At 37.5% G+C, this 21,825-nt stretch overlaps 1 pseudogene; it reads right to left on the bottom strand.

Annotated features, from left to right (window-relative positions):
- Positions 1 to 361: 361 nt before the first annotated feature.
- On the bottom strand, positions 362 to 10,604 carry LOC116254371 (protein NRT1/ PTR FAMILY 5.6-like; annotated as a pseudogene).
- Positions 10,605 to 21,825: the final 11,221 nt, after the last annotated feature.

The following is a 21,825-nucleotide window of genomic DNA, read 5'->3' as shown; positions in this document are numbered from 1 at the left end:
AGAAAGAGGTAGATGACCTTACACCTTAAAGCAGAATCCTCAATGTGAGGCCCATAGAAGCTTTTTATGTACATTTAATGTCAGATTTATCGTTGCTAGAATATGCAGTTTAATTTGTTAATTTCATTTGGAAGTTGTTGAGAAGATGGTTGCTTATTGGAGTATCCACAGAATTATCGAAAAATCTGTGGTTAAGATCCACACTTAAATTCTTCCTTTTCTTTATTAAAAAAAAGTCGAATTTAAGATCAAAGGAGGGAAAAGGGTATGATCTTAAATGCACGATTCTCAAATCGAACTCAAATCCGATGCTATCAAACACCCCCTAAAACAAACTAATGAGTTGACATTAAAACTATGGTTATTGCTTTCTCTCAATGGTTATTGCAGACCTTACTAAGCTAAACTCCCCACCACCACCGCCACCTTCATCAATGGCGTTCCCAATCGCTCCTCTCTGGACTCTTTCCGCTGTCTTACACGCATACTTTCTCTCCACAAGCACATAGAAACAAAGATTCATGGCGCACAGACCGGCCAACAACCAGTAGAAATAGTCAAGTCTGCTGCTGTTGAGGTCCACGCCGAACCAGCTTTTCCAACCTCCTCGACCAGTCACCGAGTCCACGACTGTGAACAGCAGGCTGCTGATGAAGCTCGCGACTCCGACCACACTGAGGTAGAAGGCGATCCCGAGGCTTCTCATGGAGTCGGGGACTTGATCGTGGAAGTATTCCTGCAGGCCCACCAGGGTGAAGACGTCGGCGACGCCGAGAAAAACGAACTGAGGGACGAGCCAGATCACGCTGATGACGTGGTCGGAGTCCCTGCGCTTCTTCTCGGCGAGGGCGGCGGCGGTCATGGTGGCGATGCAAATGGCCATGCCGGTGCCGATCCGCTGGAGGACGGTGATGCGGCGGTAGAGACCGGTGAGGTTGAGGAGGAAAGGGACGGTGGGATTTTTTCTACCGTATAAAAAAAATCAAATTCTTTTGACTTTGACCCGACCTCCTGTTCCTCTTCGTTGCTCCTCTTAACCCGACCCTGTGAAGAGAAGGAGGGGGCCGCTCATGCCATGACCCGGGTGAGCGATGAAAAAAAAAATTTACATTGAAAAAATTTTAGTTTAACCGACCTGTCGATTGAAAAAATTTTAGTTTAACCGACCTGTCGTTCTTGATTGCCTTTTTGTCCCTATAAAAAAAAATAATTTACTGCACCCCCCTTCACAAAAAAAAAAAAAAAATTACCATCCGCTCAGCTAATAAGGAGTCAAGCTTCAAACCCGAAACCCGAACCCAAGCTAAACCGACACTCTGAAGTTTTATTAAATTAAAAATATATATCTAAAATATGTATTTAAAAAATCTGATCAAATAAAACCGGGCTTAATCAAGTCTAACTTGCAGGTTCAATGCATTTTTGATCAAATAAAACCGGGCTTAATCAAGTCTACCGAACCAGATAACTTGCAGGTTCAATGCATTTTTTTCTTTGGCACTAGCCTGAACCCGAGTCAGGCCGAATGCCGAGTACCTATCAGATATTCAAGCTAAGCACAGCCTTAATCATGGTGGAGGTGGAAGAGGGAAGGAGGGTGGAGGTGGAAGAGAGGAGGAGGGTAGTGGGGGGAGGCTAGCGGTCGGTGAGGTTGCCCTGCCTGACGAAGGTGGTCTGGCCCTGTGAGATGCAGAGGCCAAAGATGAAATTGCAGAGCCAGATGGGCACCATGGAGAGGAGCTGCTTCGTTTCCCCCCACCTGGGTGACAGTCGCCATCCGCCGTGGATGGTGGCAGCCCATGTTGGCTGCTGCTGGACTAATCTTCAGCGCCTCTTGGTCGACGATGGTTGCTTTGTCGAGGAACGGTTTGGCAATCACATAATGGTTCGGATTCAAATCTTAATATCCAATTTTCTGCACTCTGTTTTCTCTTCTTACTAAAATCAAAGTGAAGCCTAGCTGATCGGCTGATCCTACATCTCCAAAAATGAGTGTATAAATCCTTATTTGATTCAACAACTAAAAAAAAAAAAAAACTCTTGATTGTGTGACATATAAGAAAGGTGAAATTTTGGTAACTTCATGAAGACATTATAGTGAAAAATGAATGAAGCTGGTCTGATCTCCATGATCCAAATCTAGAAATAGGTTCTGGATTCAAATGGGTTGTAAGGATTCAGACTCGGAAGCCTAAAATTTGTCAAATATTATAATTTATAAGCTACAAAATCCTATCTCAAAACATTATTGTAGTAAGAATTTCGAGAAAAAGTGCCAGAAAAATGAACATCCGAAGTCCAGTTAAAGAAATTTCATGCAATGAATTGCATTCCATCTGAACTGGGTCAAAGCTGTAGACTCGATAAAAAAGGTGCGAGCTCTTATTCTTATGTACAAGGGACTCACAAAGCAACCACATGCACAACCAGTTTTGCATTGTACACAAAAGGCAAATGCCAAAGAACTGGGGAATCTTAGCATGCCGTGCACATGCATACCTCATCCTGTTGGTGTGACGCAGGCGTCTCCTCCCTGGAACAGTCTCCAAGTTGTGGAGTTCAGAAGGGTGAGAAGGTTAAGGCAGCTACCTCTTGGCCATGGCTGCAACCAGTACATGCACCATTGGGGTCAGTGTGCTCCCTTGGGGTTCCCTATACCTATACCTGTAAAAGGGCACCCGAAAGCCCAAGACCACAATGGCTAAGGCAGTGGTAGCAGCAGGAACACCAAACCCAGCACCCCAACTCACATAGTCTTGGACACAGACTATCAGAGTCACACCCAAGCACGACCCCACTGCATAGACCAAGTACCACCAGTTGAAGGAGTCCTCTTCTTCCTCTCGTCGTCGTTGTTGTTGTCAAACTGGTCTGCACCAAAGCTCTCCAGCGATGGCTTGTGGCCTCCGCTGCCCAAGGAGATAAGGTACAAAACTAAGAAAAAGGCCAGCTTGTGGGTCCTTAAAGATTTGTTGCATGTGTAGTAGGCTGAAGTACTTCTGCTGCATGGTGGTGGATTGAGAGATGGGACCAACTCGAATAGGGTCAACAGACTCAGCCCCAGGTTCAGTGAAAAGGTCGGGAACAATGAGAAAGAAAGCAAATATGTCAGAAAGACTCATGATTTGATGATGAATAGAGTATTCTTGAAGTTCATGTCATACCCAATAATGGCTTTTTCATTTTTCTCTTCTTTATTAGAAGAAGGAATGAAGTTGTAACTGAAAGTTATTTCAGTGTAGTGCGGATGATGAATATTGCAACCAAACTAGAAATACTTCTGGTGGCCTCACTAAGACTGCCATATTTGTCGGATGGCCTTGGCCAAGTGCCTAGCCGAAGGATGCCAATGGAGAACATGAAGACAGAAAAGCGACACCGGGAGTGGGATCACAAAGGAGAGTACAGATGAAAGCGGTAATAGGGAACATTTAACAGGTAAACCAAAAGGTGGAATAATTTCGTGGGACTTTGTCATTCTTGTACTTTTCAATCCAGTTAGAAAGAATTAACTATTCTAATGTAATTACAGGAATCATGATTCATCTCCCATGGTAAGGAAATCCAAGGTTCAGAATATCTAGCTTCAGTAATAGATCTCCAATAAGTCAATTAGTATTCCATGATTGGTAAGCGATTAGAAATCATGATCTCATCCCTATTCTTTCTTCCTTCTGATCACAAGTTGCCAATGATCAAAAGCAAGACAAGCATAATCCATTTGCATGACAAAAAAAGGAAACATACCAGGAGATATACTATGTAGGAAATCAGGACAATTCAAAATCTACCCACGTATGCACCAGCCAGAAACCCACCAACAAGAGGCACCACAGTGGTAACTCCAACCCAATCATTCACATTCTTCGCTGCTCTCTTCAGATCATGCTGACCAGAATACCCCGGTCACTAGAAAGGGGAGCACCCTATAAGAAAAGAAAAAGGTAGTGGAAAAGTTAAAAGTCCAAAAAAAAAATTTTCCTTTTTGAAAATCATCCAAAAACTCCTCAACTTCCCGTTGTCTTGAGTGCATATATGTTGCACCCACCAACTCTCATTCTCTCTGGAGAAAGGGGGTGATCTCTTAAGAAAAACGAAAAACCAAATGGCCCTCACTCCCATTAACCAACAGGGAAATCCTTCTTAGGAAGAAGAGGCAGCTATTGAATTAGCTCTGACTCAGCGAAAAGAAAAAGATTCTTCGCCTTGACACTATGGACACTACAACCATAGGTCTTTAAGTCCAAACATCCTTATTTTCAATTCATTTTCTTCAATGAGATTGACCAATTTTAAGGTAGAAAAGATGGCTGTGAAAAGAAAAGAAAATAGATATACGGGTCAAAGAGTACGTGGAAAAAAAAAGAGTACTTTAACTTCAGTTCTTGCATTGGCTGCAGGTACTCGGATAACCATTATGATCGTTGGTGGCATTCAAGTGGTAAGATCGAGGGCGTGGCTACTGTGGCGAGAGATGACATGAGCTTCATCCAAACTTCACGGATATTCTGGTGAAGGCATTGGCCAATGCCATAACACCAGCGTCGAGTAAGGCAACGACTCTGACAGTGCCAACTTCATGAATATTTTGGGAGGATGCAACCTGTTACTACGTTTTCTATTTCATGGAAGTGTTGGACGCAGCTTATCAAAACAAGAGCAGGTCATTCGATTTCCTGGTTGATGGCATCAAGCGGAACGATGATCCAATTATCCTTCCCTATCAGTCAAATGTGACCGACTATAATCTTCATGGCTTACGTCCACTTCTTATTTAGAGTCTATCGGTGTTGCCCAGTTGGCAGAACTCTTCTTGGCTTACGTCCACTTCTTAATTAGCTTTACATGTTTAATCAAAACTATCTTCTTTGTGATCTCTAACAAGCTGTCAGGTCCGCATGGATTCCAAAGTCTACACTCAATAGAGTTCCAAAGGAATCGACTACTATAAAAACATGTAATGTGACAAATTAATTTGCAAAACATTTTCTGTGTATCACTTGTACTTAATGATGGGCGTTGGACTGGTCCGTCCCGACCCGTTTGCTAATAAAAATTTAATGGGTGAAGTTTTTACCAACTTTACTTTGCATACAGGGAGCGTATGATTCAATGGCTTTTGATTTTAAAGTTGTTTCTTGTGGATCCAACCATATAAATAAGCTTGGAATGTTCATAATCATAATAACAAAAAGAGTAAGGAAAAAACAAATTTGTACACATGATTCACAAAAGAGTCTATTTAAAACTCTAAGATTTGTATTTATGAACTAATTTATTTAACTAGAGTAAATTTAGTAGCCCTTGACAACATTGGTGTAGAATTCTATATATATATATATGTGTGTGTGTGTGTGTGAGAGAGAGAGAGAGAGAGAGAGAGAGAGAGAGACCATAGCTGGCCATTGGACCAAGCTAACGGAGAGACCATAATATGAAAGCAAATGTGTATGTGTGTGTATGAGAGAGAGAAAGGCATTAGGACAATACAGGCAAAGAGAAGAAGCCCAGAAGAAAGAAGAGAGGCCTTTTAAGCTGAGCAATGTGAACAAAAAAAAGATGATGTCAGTTTGATCAACAGTGATTGAGTCAGAATTTTTTTGTTAGAATGGCCCAACATAGTTTCAAAATTTTGCCTGAAGCCAAAATATAATTTTTCAATTTTTTTATGTAAATTAAACTAAAATTTTTAAATTGTACATGTAAAGTTTTAAGATTTTAGAAATCTGAGAGGGGCATTGCACCTGCCGGCCTCCTACCTCTGCCATGCTGACCCCTGATCTAGATGGGAAAGTCAGTACCCAACTCAGTTGGATCAAAGTGGGATCAGCCGATATCCAGCCAAACTACTCCAAAAAGTTTGGAAATGGAAAACAATCAACATTCAATTAAGAAATTGATTAGTTTGGAAACAAATCTAAGAAATGGCATCAAGTTAGATTTGATTCAGATAGGGTTTTAATAAATATCCAATTAGATTGGGTTTAAAAATTTACGTGTACATAATAAATGGGAGTAACCAATAAGGTATATATATATATATATATATATATATATATATATATAGCATTTGTTCAAAAAGTCAAATGCATATTGTAGGTATCATGATGCAAATTGCATTGTGTTCTAAATCACATTGGAATCCTAAAAAAACTAAGCACCTACTAATATGCATCAAACTCTACCATATCGTGTCAGTCATAAAATAGAATAAAGATAAATATCTTTATTATTTTCTTAATATATTGGTCGTCATTTTATAGGGACTGTGTGGATAAATATTGACAGAAATTTTGCATGGACAAAGTTCTTAGCCTATTCCATTCAAATTTCATTTTCAGAAATCAGATTCATCGTGATATCAGTTTTGATCAATTAAATAATATTTCACAACAAAAGTCTCCTTAAAATGTCAATATTTCAGGAAAAAGCTTGATTTAGTGCATGGCACGACTTTTTGTACAAAATTTAATTTTATACCAATTATGAGGAAAAAGTTTTCTCATCACAAATGGAGGCAGAAAAGAATATGTTGGCCAAAATTTTGTTCACATTAGGTCTGTTTTAGGCTAAGCTTTAAAGGTTTACATCTGGTTTTTTGTTCCCGAAAGGTATTAGGTATTTTCCTATCTCTTGTTCCTTTCTTCATTTTCTTTTCTTTCCTTGCTCTATTTATTTTTGCTTGTGTAATTGTTTATTTCTTATTTGGTAAAATATTAAATCAGCTTGCAATCTTTTTTGCCTATATCTTAATGTTTTTTTTAATTTTTATTGTTTACGTTTGATTTATTTCTGCTTTTTACCTGGTTTTAGGGCATCTGTCCTAAACACTCAAGATCCTAAGATATGTTTAGGTAGTCTCCCAGGTGTAGGAGATTATAAGCATCCGTCTTCAAAAAATATTGGATCAATTAACATACCCAAATAGGTATGTTAAAAAATAAATTTATTAATGTTCAAAAAATAAATCTATTATTCAGTAGGTCAACAGAAGGCCTAATCAAACATGGTCTGCAATGCAAAGACAGAATCTAATGTCTATGGGCCAACTAAAGAAGTGAGAAGGACGTAAGGTGAAGAGAATGTTCCTTACTTTGCCATATTTCTGGGAGAGGTTTAGTATACAAAATTCATAAAAAAAAAAGCAACCAGCTACAAAAACCTAAAGCAGAAGAATTTGCTTTATGCTATGTCGCAAGGTGCAGGTGAAGAAAACTATTCATTAATTAAGAAAATTATTCTCTTTGGCCGTAACCGTCCGTTGCTGGGCATTGGGAAACCCTAGGAGGCAGTCTATAAAAGCCTAGCTTATCCTTTGCTTAGCGTTAAGCCTGTGCCTCCTAAAAGCAAATCCTAAATCTTTATTTCTTCTGCTTCCTCCTCTTCTTCTCTATCTCTTACAAGTGTTGCCTCTTTATGCTTATTTTGGGGAGCCACTAGTGATTTGCTGCGCAGACGAAAGGCTGATCATAGGTATTGTTCCGCTGCTAAAATTCCATCATTGATATCAGAGACATATCTGTCGAATTCAGGTAAGTAAAATTTGAATAATGTGGTGCCTGTGAACACTATATTACAAACCGCCTTTGCAAAAACACAAACAAATCAAAGCATAGGTTGGTGAAAAGTACCTCAAAATTGCATAGGAATACTTTGTTCAGAACGGTAAACAGCCGATTGAATGATGAAGAGACCGAAATGAGATCTCTTAGAACATGGATTAAAATTCTAGGGCTCTGTTAGGCCGATTGGAAGAGCACACAAAGAGATTGGGATGGGGATCTACCAAAGAAGCGAAAAGAAGGAAACAAGAAGAGGAAAGCAAAAGCAAGAATGACCATGACTTCCTCTCTCATTTCTAAAATTGACGAGGGTATCCCTTTCCCCTCTTGGTTGGATATGGAGCCCCCTTCCCTGATATTAATATGTGTTCGGGTCTGGATCTGGATGTGCAAGAGACGGTTATCTAGTTCCGTTACTGCACTGCAAAATTTAGGCCTGCTCCAAAACGAGGATCTCGGGTCTGATACCAAGAGAATGAGTCATGACTAGGTATTGTTTTGGATCTTGCAAGTCCATTCTGAGTGAGATCCAAGAGACACACAAATGTGATTTGAGTAATAATACACTTGGACGATCCAGGGATGGCTGTCGGTAGAGTTGTTTTACTTTTTACCCCTTGCTGACGCGGCTTCATTTTTTGATTGGAAATTACCATGATCCACAAATTCTATCCGGACCTGAATCCAAATCCTCACATATTTTTAAAATATTTATTTAAGAAAACCAGCTTTGGTCATATTCTTATGTCTCGAATGTTATTAACTCAATCCTTAAATTTATTAACAGTAAAAAAAAAAAAAAAACCGCCAGCCAATTTCTTATTAGAAGTTCGATGGGATCCGTTGGAAGAATCCAAGATCTGAAAATTGGTCAATTTGGGCGGCTCCAAATTCAATCTCAGTTTGGATATGGGGTTTTTTTTTTTTTATATTGAATTGTGCGCTTGTATTAGATGACTGAATAGACTCGATCAATTTTGGTGGTGGCAACGGCATCAGGTTCGACTAGTTGACTTGACCACTGATGCAGACGAACGGTAATTGATGAAACTTTCGCGTCCGCGTCTCCAAAACCTTGCTGCGTTTATAAGGGAATACATCTGCTTTTTTTCCAACCCTCCGTTTGCCTTCTGGTTCTCTCTGCCCTCTCCCGGGCGTCTGTCCTGCTTTGCGAATCTGAGTGGAGGACCTTCACCAGCGGCTGATACGGCAATTTGGCTAACTTTTTTTTTTAATCAGAGAGATCTTCTAGATCTGAACTCAGATCTAAACTTGTCTTGAATATGAATTGAATTGACATGACGAGCTCTAGGAATGGACCAAGTTGTTTACAGTGCTTAAAACGAGCTCAGCAACACCAACATCCAGTAGGACCCAGTTCCTAAGGTCAATGGCCTCTCCTTAAAGCCAGAACATGAACTTGGTCCATTCCCATGCCAGACACGTTTTGTTCACATCTAATACTCTTCTAGTCCCCACTCCTCTGCTGTTGGGCAGACATACTCTTAACTAGATCTGTAGCAGTGAACAGAGAGTTCTTAGATGATAGGAGGAACGGTTAAATGATTATTGCCGTTATCTGGTTACATCACCGGTCTGCCCCACCCCTCAACAAGGAAATTTAGCACAAATTTTGATAAAATTGATTGAATTAAGACGTAGATGGAGCGAGGAATTGCAAAGGGTACGACTTGATCCAGAAAAGTCTTATCGGATATCATTTCTAACATGTCATTCACTTGAACTGAGATACTTAGTTGGGAATCTGCCATGGTACCATCCAAAATGACTAGCAACCGTCCTCAACTCATCCTCATAATCCGAAACCCACTAATAAAGTTCTTATCAGGAGCAGAGTCACATGTGACCACAAAATCTATTTGTTTTCATATTGATTAACCCTAATCATTTGCTTGTTTATGTATTGAGGGCCAATTATTCAAATGTGGTGTCCCACAGTCATTTTACTATGTATTGAAGGGTTAAAGTTTTTTGAACTAGTGCCCCTCAGCCAAAAACTTCTTGGTTGTTTACAATGTATTGAGGGGTTAAAGTTTTTCATAACCGGTATGGTCAATGACAACGGCAGAAGGATCCTATAACCAAACAAAAATCCATTCAAGTAACAAATTTCACAAACAACCCTGAACTTCTGAGACCACTGGAGGAAGAGAAAGACATAATTATTCACCTCATCAAAATCTGCCCCACATTCAGTTGCAATATCACGAATCAGATCAGAGGCTCCAACATCCGCAGCAAGTATTAGATCATGACCGGAATCAACGAAGTCCAGAACAGCGGCCACATCCAAGGATCCGCCTAATCCTATTCAAGGAAGAAGCAATCGACAACCAAAAGAATCGAATCTTATTAATAGCTGTATAAACAAGGCGAGTGGCCGGAGCAGGAGGGTGAGAAGGCAAGAGAGATGGCAGCGGCTGCGTGAGGACCTCGCGGCAACACAAAGCAAGACGCAACTGAGAAAAGGAAAGAAGAAAAAGGAAGAGCAAGGTAGACAGGTGAGAAGGCGAGTGGTGCATACCTCGTAGAGTGAGAGGGCGAGTGGCCGGAGCAGGCAACTGGTCAGAGCAGGACATGAGAATCGGGAAAGCATCACTCTAAGGTACGAAAGCAAACTAAAGGTAAGGAGTAGCAGGATAAAATACTTTTTCATACTCATCCTACTAAAATTATAATAATATAAAAACAAGAATCTAAAACAGTAATAATAGAAGAACAGGAATCAAGAACATGCACCGACTCTAAGTACAACTCAAAAGGATGAGCAGATTCACGGCAAATACTTTCTCATAATCATCCAACTAAAGTGATAATAATATAAAAACAAGAATCTAGAACAATAATAATAGAAGAACAAGAATCAAGAACATGCATAGACTCTAAGTACAACTCAAAAGGGTTGAAGCCAAGGATTCATGGCGTGCCTCTCATGATATCACTATTGACATCATCACGGATGTTGTCCTTTTGCAGCATCAATGAAAGTCGTTGATTTACCGCCTCTGGTGAGTAGTGCATGTCTGGCAGTGATAGGTGTTCAACATTTAGACTACTGTTCACTTTTGACCATATGATTGATTTCCAGTCAAACAAGGTAGAGGATGTCTAGAGACATCCTACACCCTACCATCTAGAAGAAAGAAGAAGAAGAACAAGAGCTTTCTCAAAGTTTTATGTATCTTGGACATGTTGTCATCGGCAAAGGGACCTTTGATTAAGATTATTATTCAGTTCATTGAACATCAACCACTTGGGCGCCATTGAACAAGCATGAATTGTTAAATAAATGAATAAAGCCTTGTAACTTTTAAGGTAGCAACTTATTTTTTGTACAAGAAAATGACTTATACCAGAGTTGGTACTCCTTCTCTACCTTCTGGTTGATTGAATCAAAGGATGTAAATAAATTTGATTTGGATCCCATATCCCATTGGACTGCTTTAGAATTAAAACTTGAATGTGAAAAAAAATTAACATCCTGATTGAGAAATCTGGTTGGATTCAGATTTATGAAATGGCATCCAAGTGGATTCAGATCTAAATAGATATCATATTCGGATGTGTGCTAGGTTTAATGTCAACTAAATTTACATTCTATATTTAATGTCCATTCATTTTGAAAGTCAAATTGGTTTTGATTTAAAAGTCGGATTCAGATTCAGATGTTGAGTTAAAAACCAGATTTGGATCATCTATGGATTGTGACTTTAGATTTGGAATTAGATGCTTTTATTCGTTCGAATTTGAATCTGAATTTGAATTCTAATATTTAAATATCTGAAAAAGTAGGTATAGTTCAGAGTACATCTAACTCGAATCAGAACTGTTGACATCCCAAATTGAAACAACATGCGAGCTCTCAAACAGGTGCAGCTTTAGCAAATGATGGTACGACCCAAAAGAAAAGGAGTTCCTTTTACCACTTAGGTGCGCCTTAAAAACCCAAGACCAAGCAAATCAGATCATAATGTTTCCGATCCAGATCATCCAAACGCATTAGAAATCAGATTTAATTATCTCAATTTGGTATCCAATTCCATACGTATTCTACCTGTTTAGGTCACTAACTAAAAAAAAAAGACTGAGTCAGTCAGGTATTAAGGTGATCATGTTGAGCAATTACTTCAACTCTCAGAGCCAGTGGTGCAAGTGGGCTCACTCTGGCAGTAGACATGGTCGGGAGTTGCGCTCGCGCTCGGTCCCCATTGAGTTCATTTAAGTCCTAGCTGATGATGTTCATGTATGCACGTTCTAGCTTTGCTAGTTTGGTCCCTCTGATTTATGTGCTGCAATAGGCTTTAAGCTTCTTAATTTTTTTTTTTAAGTTTTTTGGTTTGAAACCAGTCAGTTGGATTTTTTTTTTTTAACCTCCATTTCTGTTCATTGATTGAAACCAACTTTTGTGGCACTGGTTCAGAGTGAGTTTGATATGGAAACATCTAAAATCTGATTTTGATTGACCAAACAGTAATTTGATCTCTCTCTTTTTCTTGGATGTAAGCAGATCATGTTGATAGTTATATGTTGTGAGCAGCCAAAAAATTTTGAGTCATTTGTCATTTTTCAATATCATTTTCTGATTGATAACATGAGCAAGCAAGTTTTCTCACATTGTTTTTTACTTACATTGTTGCTCTTAATTTTAATGTTATTTTTATAGATATTATATATTTAATGATTTTTTGTCTTAAAGCTTAAGCTTCTTCGCTTTACCTTAGAGCGCTCTGCCTCGCTTCACAGGGCTAACACTTTGCTTCTCTACATCACATTTAACCACATTACCCATATCACTCCGCATGCCCCTTACCCTGTTCATGGCCCATGAGGTTCACAACAAATGATTTCACTCATCAACGATAAATAGTTGTGGAGCTAAGGAAACCATTCCTGCTTAAAGGAAAAGCATACTGATCCGGCATAGAGGTCCACCTCTTCTAAAGACTCATGTTCGAATGTTGGAGGAGTCACTTCATGTCCCAGTGCGCTCTATCTTGAAGCATGTTCTGTGAACCTCACCTGTTAACAAAAAAAAGGTAAATTCTTGCACATAAAGAAAAAGAATACATTTTGAACAGTCAAAATGTGGGTTTTAGAATAATGCTCACCATATCATATGAAATTTCAAAGAAGGCTTCTGATATTAATGTAATTGTTGTTAGACATTAGGAATACCGTGTGAGTGCTCCATTAATTTGCACTAAAATTAGAGTAGATTCATATAACACAAGAACTTCAATTTTAAAACATATTCATGAAGCACTAACACAATGTTCTTAATGTCAAACTCCTAATTGACCACAAAAAACTTGGGCATTTAATTTATTGCTGCCAAATTTTTAGATTCTTTTTAATTTTTTTTCTTTTCATACAAAAAATTCAAAACAATACAAAGATTTAAGATTTGAGGAAAGAGCCCTCACTGTTTTAATTTTAGTAGCTGATGACCATATAGACCCCAGGGTAGACAGATCATAGAGGAAGCAGCTTGAGTAAGTATTGAGATCCTCAACCTCTTCAACAGTCTTCACGGCTTGGCAATTGAGCCACCCGTTTGTTACCAGAGCTGCTTTGTTGATGAATCTGTATGAAACATAAAAGAAATATGTTGAGCCAAACAATAAACTTCTCAGTCTAGTTACAGGGGGCCTGCAAATGGGGAAGCCCAAGTTCGTGAATTGCAAATTTGGGGAAACAAGAAATCATGATTCCGGTCACGTAGAGAAGGATTTTGGCCAAGTTTCATTTTGAACTTAACCAAATCCTGATCTAAAGGTTCATTAGTTTATTTGGGATAAGATCGAATGGTATCTGTTGATTATAAGTCATGGAAGACGGGCATGGCTGCCATTCATCCTCTTATCCATACAGCAGAAAAAATTGTTGCCATCCTTGGTATTTCCAATCATAAATGCCGGTCTTTTTCTAAAACGACCCAACAAAAACATTAAAAACAACGAAAATGAAAAAAAACTGCTTTTTTCATCTTTTAATACATTCCAAACGAATTTTCTTCATTTTTTTTTTGTTTTTAATATTTTATACTATATTTATTTAAAATTTAAATTTTAAGTTAAATTATCTGTTTTCATTTTTGTCATTACTAAAAGATCATTTTTATCATTTTATGAAATTATTTTTATGTTTTTTGTTAGTTTCTATTTATATTACCTTTTCCTAATTTTTAGGTTTTTTTCATCATTTTCTCTAATTTTCAGTTAAAAAATACTCAAAAAAAATTTGGTGTTTAAAAGCCGTTAACAATATCTATATCTATAACCACCACATATAAAAACATCCGCAAGACAAAGCCATTTGGTATGGCTATTCCCTCCACTTGCTTCCTTTGACTCCACTTGCTTCCTTTGATGGTTTCGCTCGATTGCAAAGCCGGTTATGTAAATTCCACTGGTGCGTGAAATTTTCATGCGCCAGTATGGTTAATGAAAAACACCACTGATTAATAAAAAAGAGTTTTTTTTTTTTAAACTTTAAAAAATTAAGAGATTAAAAAGAACATCTCTTTTTAAATAATTTCCAAAACGTCTCAATTCCCCCTCTTTTTTGGTGTATATATGTTACGTGCACCGACAGATGCATGCAACTCACTCTCCCTAAACAAACCCTTAAAATGTATATGGCTGATTGGGTTGAGGTCATATAAACAATGGAAAACAACAAAAATATAAAAGGTAAAAGAAGCCAAAAGAAAAAACCCTTGATGTGGAAAACCATTCTCCTATGTGCCCCATTAAAAATCTCAGCATACTTATTGACAACATCAACCCCCCCCCTTCACTCCGCTCCTAAGGACAATGACACAACTAGTGAGGGAAAGCTAAATTGCATGCCATGGCATCTTGTAATGGGAGTCAAACTCTCATAGCACGCCTATAGTTCAAATTAAATTGGCAAATCACTGATCAAATTATACCTGAAACTCGGCACTAAAGGTTTTTCTTGTGCAACAACTCCACGGTATTAGTCTTACTCACTCTTGAACAGCTCTTCCTTTGGCTTGTGAGTGAGCCAAACTAACCAAAAAACTAACCCATGCTCTCACGTCCCGGTAGCGCCATTTGCCTACGACAAACAGGGCGAAGCTGATGGCGTTGAGCATCGTACAGGTGCTGTACTCCCAGCCCCAGCCCACATTGGTGTCCAAAACGTACGATCACAATGAACTTGTCGAGTATCATGTAGTCGTAAAAAAGAACTAGTTAACAAACACTTTTTGGCCCCTGCTCTGGTCGAACTGGTACGTGCCGACCATGATGAAGGTAAAGGTTGTACCGGCCGCACAGATTGTGACCACTGCAAAGGCTAAGCACAACAAGATGACTAGGGCTGAAATATCATTTTATAAAATTTTTATATAAAACAAGTATATTCTAAAATTAACGTATAAATTTAAAAAAAAAATTGAGGTGGAAGGTGTAGCAAAGGATGGAACTACTGACGTTGATGCTTAAATATAACAGGTCCTGCAGCAGGGATGTTGCACACAATCTTGGATCCACATAACAAGGGTAAGTTCAAAGTTAAATGCTGGGAAACAAAAAGACAGGATATAATTATAAAACATCTGCTGAAGAAAGAAAACAATGACAAGGAAAAATTAAGAAAAGCGAAATGTGATAACAAATAGAAAAGGAGATAAAATAATAGGAACTGTACTTACCGAAGGACAGCTTCATAATAAGTAAGGAGCCTTGTATGACCCAAAAACAATGGCCAAGACAAAGCAACCAAATATGTCAAACAAAAAGCAAAAGATAAACCAATGAGTGAGTCCTGAATTTCTTAGAACTAGAGCCCTCCTGTTGAGCTTTCCTAGCACCCCTAATATTTGTAAAAGCAGAGTTTCGGAGTCCAAAACTTCCTGTTTATAGAGGAGATTTTAGTAACTTTAGCTGTCACGGTTTTTAACCTTTTTTTCCTTCTCTCGTACATTAATCTAAATTCCCATTTTGTCAATACAAATTTATATATTGTCAAGATATCAACGTTTCATTTTTGCGCAATAGGCATTACCGAGTTATCCCCCAGAATAGTGAACCAAAACATATGTATTCTAATCTAGAGCATAGGAAGATTGATGAAAATGACATTGCCTTAGAAAACATAGACAATTTGGTGAAGATACATGTGTTCATAAAACTCAACAGCAGAAGGAAAGTTCCATAGGACTGAACTAAAACCAACACTCATGCACATATTTGAGCATAAGAGACAAAGGAACTAATGAGAAAAGAGTGTGTTGATAACATGGTCACAAAGAGTCCAATATGACACTAAATGTGAGAAACAAGAAGAAGCTGAAAAATATTTATCACTATTCAGAAAGAAGGAAATAATTAAAAACTCTAGCAAAAAAGCTGTTGACATTACATTAAATAGAAAGTATGTTTTAATACATGATAACAAAGTAATACAAGAACGTGCTCATGTCGTTTCCAATTTCATGTCTACAGAATCATTCACGCATCCAATTGTTTTCTTGAGCACATAAATATGCACAAGAGTCTACAAGAGTTTTTGCTACTTTTATAATAAATAACTAAAAGATCAACCTTCAAAATCTATAACTTTTGGCAAGACATACAAATTCAAACTAAAGATTTGAGAAAAAAAATTCCAGTATTTTATCAAAGACATGAAACAACCAGTGAAAAGAAATTACTTTTATTGAGGAACGTTAAAAAAATAAATAAAATAGAAAGTTAAGTAACAATCTACAAAAGATTAAAAGACCAAGTGTTACCCATCGCTAACAAGGGTTGCCCCTTTCCAAGAGAAACCCAGTAACGCACACACACTCACCCCTAATCCCCGATTAGGGTTCTCCCTCGCCAGAGGGCCAAACACTCAATATTCATGATGATTCGACCATATATATAAGCACTACTAGATCAGTCTCTTGGGGATCCGATCCAATCTTATACCCAATGCCTAACATCAAGTGCTTAGAAAAATATGCAAATTCATCTAAGATAATATAGAATCCTTGGCTTAAAATGTCAAAGATGTAGACTGAAATCCAAACAAAATTTTTCAATAATGAGATAAATTTAAAAAAAGTTTGTAACTATTGGTAAGAACGTCATGAAAGTCTGAACAAAAATGCATTACCTTTCACGAGTTCAAAAATAAGTAGGGGAGTTTCAAAAAACTATGTAATGAATTTACCTGAATTTTCTGATAAAAGACAAAAATATGTATTAGCTTTCATCAAAAAGTGTGAAACTGTAAAAGAACTTGCAAAAGTTTAAGACATTTCTAAAAGATTGAAGAAAACTTGTACAAGTTGCAAAGACCACATAATGTTGGGAAAATTTTGCCTAGTTCTATAAAGACATGAAAGTGCACAAAATATTTAATAAAATCAGTTCAAATTCGTTTTTGTAATTTTTTTTAAAAAAGTCACACAAAATCAATGCAAATGTTGATAAGAAAGTCATAAAAGTAAAAAAAAATAAAATAAAATAACACAAGAATTAATAGAAAATTTTATTGAAGAGATCAATTTCAAAATTTTTTCTTACAAAAGCAGTAATAAAGATTAAAGTTACTAATACAATTCTAAAAGGAATAGAATAAATTTAAAATATTTTAAACGAATTAAAATTGACAAATATTTTCAAATTCCCATTTTGAATACTTTTCTAGCAATCATATAGAACAATATATATTTTGGAAATATCACTGAAATTTATGTGTGGGGTGAGTGGAACCATGAAAGGGGAAACATAAATTTACTCGCTCTGCCTCATGAATGTGTGCATCAAATCACTTAAAATTAAGAAGAAAAGAAAATGCTCTAGAAACTCCAAACCACGGTTTCAGGAAAAATGATTGCAACCTTCAGATGTGCTCTAAAATTAAGTAAATGCTTTATAATTGATCCTAAGCCATTTACCAAAATTTGGATTCAGGTACATGTTCAAATCCTTTAGGAGTTAACCGGATCCAACTAAATGGGTCCAGTTTGAGCTCAACAATCGAATCAGCCAACCCACTTACATCCCTGGTTTCAGGACATATTATGTTGAACATAATTTGTCCCGTAAATAGCTTCTACAATCAGATTATGATGGCCTTTTTATCGAGCATCTCATATTATAGGCTACAATGTCTTTTTTCTGTTTCAAAATCAAAACCGTAACTTGAACGAAAATAATAGTATTCATGAGTTAATGCCGACAAAATGAACTGTAAAGATAAATATAATACAAGAATTGCATGAAGATAGTAACTTACTAGTCATAATAATAATAAAAAAAAAAAATTGCATGAGATGGAGCCCTTAAATAACTTACTAGTCATAACATTACTTTAAAAAAAAAAAATTCACAGCAAATAAAACTCTACATGATACCATCTTGAGACATAAGAATGCCCTGCATGACGAGCTTAATATTCAACCTCAAGAAATCTATACATTGAGTGAATTCTGCTTTTGTTGGCTGGCAGATGAGCATCTAGAAGGTCAACATGGATATCTTAGAGGGGGCACAGACCAATCGCATCCTTTAAACAATAAGGAGGTTGGCTGCGTATCGAAGAACAAGAACAATCGTGAAGACACATCAACTGAGCAGATGCTCGCGTGACATGAACGTGTAGGTTCTGCATGAATAGTGTCTCATCGGGTTTGTACTTGGAGATTTAAGTCCCTTTTGTGTTTTCCCACTGTTGTAATAATTCTTTTCACTACCACTCAAGCATATTAAATCAGAAGGTCTATAGGGAGGGGACAGACCATATATTTTAAAAAATAAAACACAAAAAGGTGGAGATTTTTCAAATTGTACCAAATTTTTTCAATATTGAGAAAAACACCCTAAAGTTTTCCCAATATTAATAATGAAGTCCATAAAGACTACTTTCTGTCGAAGTGATCATCAAATCAGTGAAGGTTACTTTTTTTGCTTCTCAAAAATCAACATGAAAAGGGAAAAAGAGACATTAGTTTCCCTTACAACTTTCTAGAATTGCTAACAAGAAAACTATTAAACAAGGTTACACCTCACTGATTAGAAAAGAGAAATCAACTAAATTGCATATGGTTGCATATAACTTCCAATGTTCAGAGACAAACAAATGATCTTACAAATTGTTTTAGTGTTGTACTTCTTTTATCACAATGAATACACCAGATTATGTGATAGCCTAGGGTTAGTTGGGAAAAGATTACTTTTGTTTGAGCAATGCAAAAGATAGGTGTGTTTCTAAAAGTGAAAGCAAAAGTGAACAATGCCCTAAACCAACATTTTCATAGGTTAAAGTATCAAGGAAAAGATACCACAATGGTTAACAAAACCACCAAACCCCACTAGCTTTGCTAACCCATGTTTCAGTTGAAAATGCAATTGATGTCTTACCTTTCAATGGCAAGACTAAGTGGGACTAAATGATGAACGTACTGTAAAATGATTGTGTTTCAAAAAAAGGCATAGTTGTGGGGCTTTTTGTCGTAACTTGATCTGTAGAATAATGACAAGAAATTCAAAAGCCTCTGGGCCCAAAAAGCTTAGGAATCTAACTCAGCTCTCATTCAGATGGAAGAGCGTAGAGCAACTAAACAAGAGCTACAAAAAGACAATGATATATATGGATTCAGAAGAATAATGGTTGAACAAGAAACAAGAAGGAATGCAATCTGACCAGTAGTAGACTAGATATATCCTTCACAAGCCTTGTGCATTTAACCAACAGAGAACCATTTTTTTAACTTGTGCTGAAAAGCATATCATCCAAACATTCTATAGACAGATTAAAGAACCTAAACTTTGATGGACAATCAACAAGTTCCAAAAATTTGCTTTCAGTAACTAAAACCTTCTCTAACATTGTCACAAATGTAGAGCTAGCCCATAGTTGGACAGTACCAAAAGAATTGCTAATCAATGATACCACAAAAAAATTATAACCATACAACATGAAAAGAAGATAGAAGAATGCATGCACTTCAAACTTTACTACAAACAATTAAAAAAACAAGTGAAAGTATGTGCATCAAGTTGGCCATGCATTGGTTGTGTCTATCAGTCAGTCATTTATTTCAACTGCATCTAATTGACAATTTTAACTTGATGGAGTGGACGTTGTTTCATCAAGAGATTTGAGGAGTACCCAGGTCTCACGGGACTATTAAACCCCCCTGTTGGACGAGGTTCATCGTATCTTCTGCGCTCATAATGACACGATCACACATAACATCCTAAAACTGAGAATTACACCATGCATCAAGTTGGCCATGCATCAATCTGTTAGTTGTTTATTCCAATTGATATTTCTAACTTGATGGACGTGACGTTGCTTCATAAAGATCCTTGAGGACTTCTCAGGTTTCACGGGACAATTTACTCTCTTGTGGAAGAGGTTTCATCGCGTCTTTTACACCCATAACGAAATGATCACAAACCAACTCCTAAAACTAACCATTATACCAATGCATCAAGTTGTCCATGCATTGGTTGTGTCTATCAGTCAGTCATTTATTTTAACTGCATCTAATTGACAATTATAACTTGATAGGGTGGACGTTGTTTCATCAAGATCTTTGAGCAGACCCCAGGTCTCACGGGACTATTTACCCCTCTGTTGGACCAGGTTCATCGTATCTTCTGCGCTCAAAATGACACGATCACACAACATCCTAAAACTGACAATTATATCATGCATCAAGTTGGCCATCCATCAATCTGTTAGTTGTTTATTCCAATTGACATTTCCAACTTGATGAACGGAAATTGTTTCATCTAGATCCTTGAGCAGTTTCCAGGTCTCATGGGACAGTTTACTCTCTTGTGGAAGAGCTTACATGGCCTCTTTTGAGCTCATAATGAAATGATCACAAACAAACTCACAAAACTGACCATTATAACAATGCATCAAGTTGCCCATGCATTCGTTGTGTCTATCAGTCAGTCATTTATTTCAACTGCATCTAATTGACAATTTTAACTTGATGGAGTGGACGTTGTTTCATCAAGAGCTTTGAGGAGTACCCAGGTCTCACGGGACTATTAAACCCCCCTGTTGGACGAGATTCATCGTATCTTCTGCGCTCATAATGACACGATCACACATAACATCCTAAAACTGACAATTACACCATGCATCATGTCGGCCATGCATCAATCAGTTAGTTGTCCATTCAAATTGACATTTCTAACTTGATGAACGTGACGTTGCTTCATCAAGATCCTTTAGCAGTTCCCAGGTCTCACGGGACAATTTACTCTCTAGTGGAAGAGGTTTCATCGTGTCTTTTGCACTCATAACGAAATGAGCACAAACCAACTCCTAAAACTGACCATTATACCAATGCATCAAGTTGGCCATGCATTGGTTGTGTCTATTAGTCAGTCATTTATTTCAACTGCATCTAATTGACAATTTTAACTTGATGGAGTGAACGTTGTTTCATCAAGATCTTTGAGCAGACCCCAGGTCTCACGGGACTATTAAACCCCCTTGTTGGACGAGGTTCATCGTATCTTCTGCACTCATAATGACACGATCACACATAACATCCTAAAACCGAGAATTACACCATGCATCAAGTTGGCCATGCATCAACCTGTTAATTGTTTATTACAATTGATATTTCTAACTTGATAAACGTGACGTTGCTTCATCAAGATCTTTTAGCAGTTCCCAGGTCTCACGGGACTGTTTACTCTCTTGTGGAAGAGGTTTCATCGCCTCTTTTGCACTCATAACGAAATAATCACAAACCAACTCCTAAAACTAACCATTATAACAATGCATCAAGTTGGCCATGCATTGGTTGTGTCTATCAGTCAGTCATTTATTTTAACTGCATCTAATTGACAATTTTAACTTGATGGAGTGGACGTTGTTTCATCAAGATCATTGAGCAGACCCCAGGTCTCACGGGACTATTAAACCCCCTTGTTGGACGAGGTTTAACGTATCTTCTGCGCTCATAATGACACGATCACACATAACATCCTAAAACTGAGAATTACACCATGCATCAAGTTGGCCATGCATCAATCTGCTAGTTGTCTATTCCAATTGATATTTCTAACTTGATGAACGTGACGTTGCTTCATCAAGATCCTTTAGCAGTTCCCAGGTCTCACGGGACTGTTTACTCTCTTGTGGAAGAGGTTTCATCGCCTCTTTTGCACTCATAACGAAATGATCACAAACCAACTCCTAAAACTGACCATTATACCAATGCATCAAGTTGGCCATGCATTGGTTG

The sequence above is a fragment of the Nymphaea colorata genome, chromosome 5, assembly GCF_008831285.2.
Source record: "Nymphaea colorata isolate Beijing-Zhang1983 chromosome 5, ASM883128v2, whole genome shotgun sequence".
Lineage (NCBI taxonomy): Eukaryota > Viridiplantae > Streptophyta > Magnoliopsida > Nymphaeales > Nymphaeaceae > Nymphaea > Nymphaea colorata.
The sequence above is the reverse complement of the archived record's forward strand: the minus strand, read 5'-3'. Positions and strand labels throughout refer to the sequence as shown.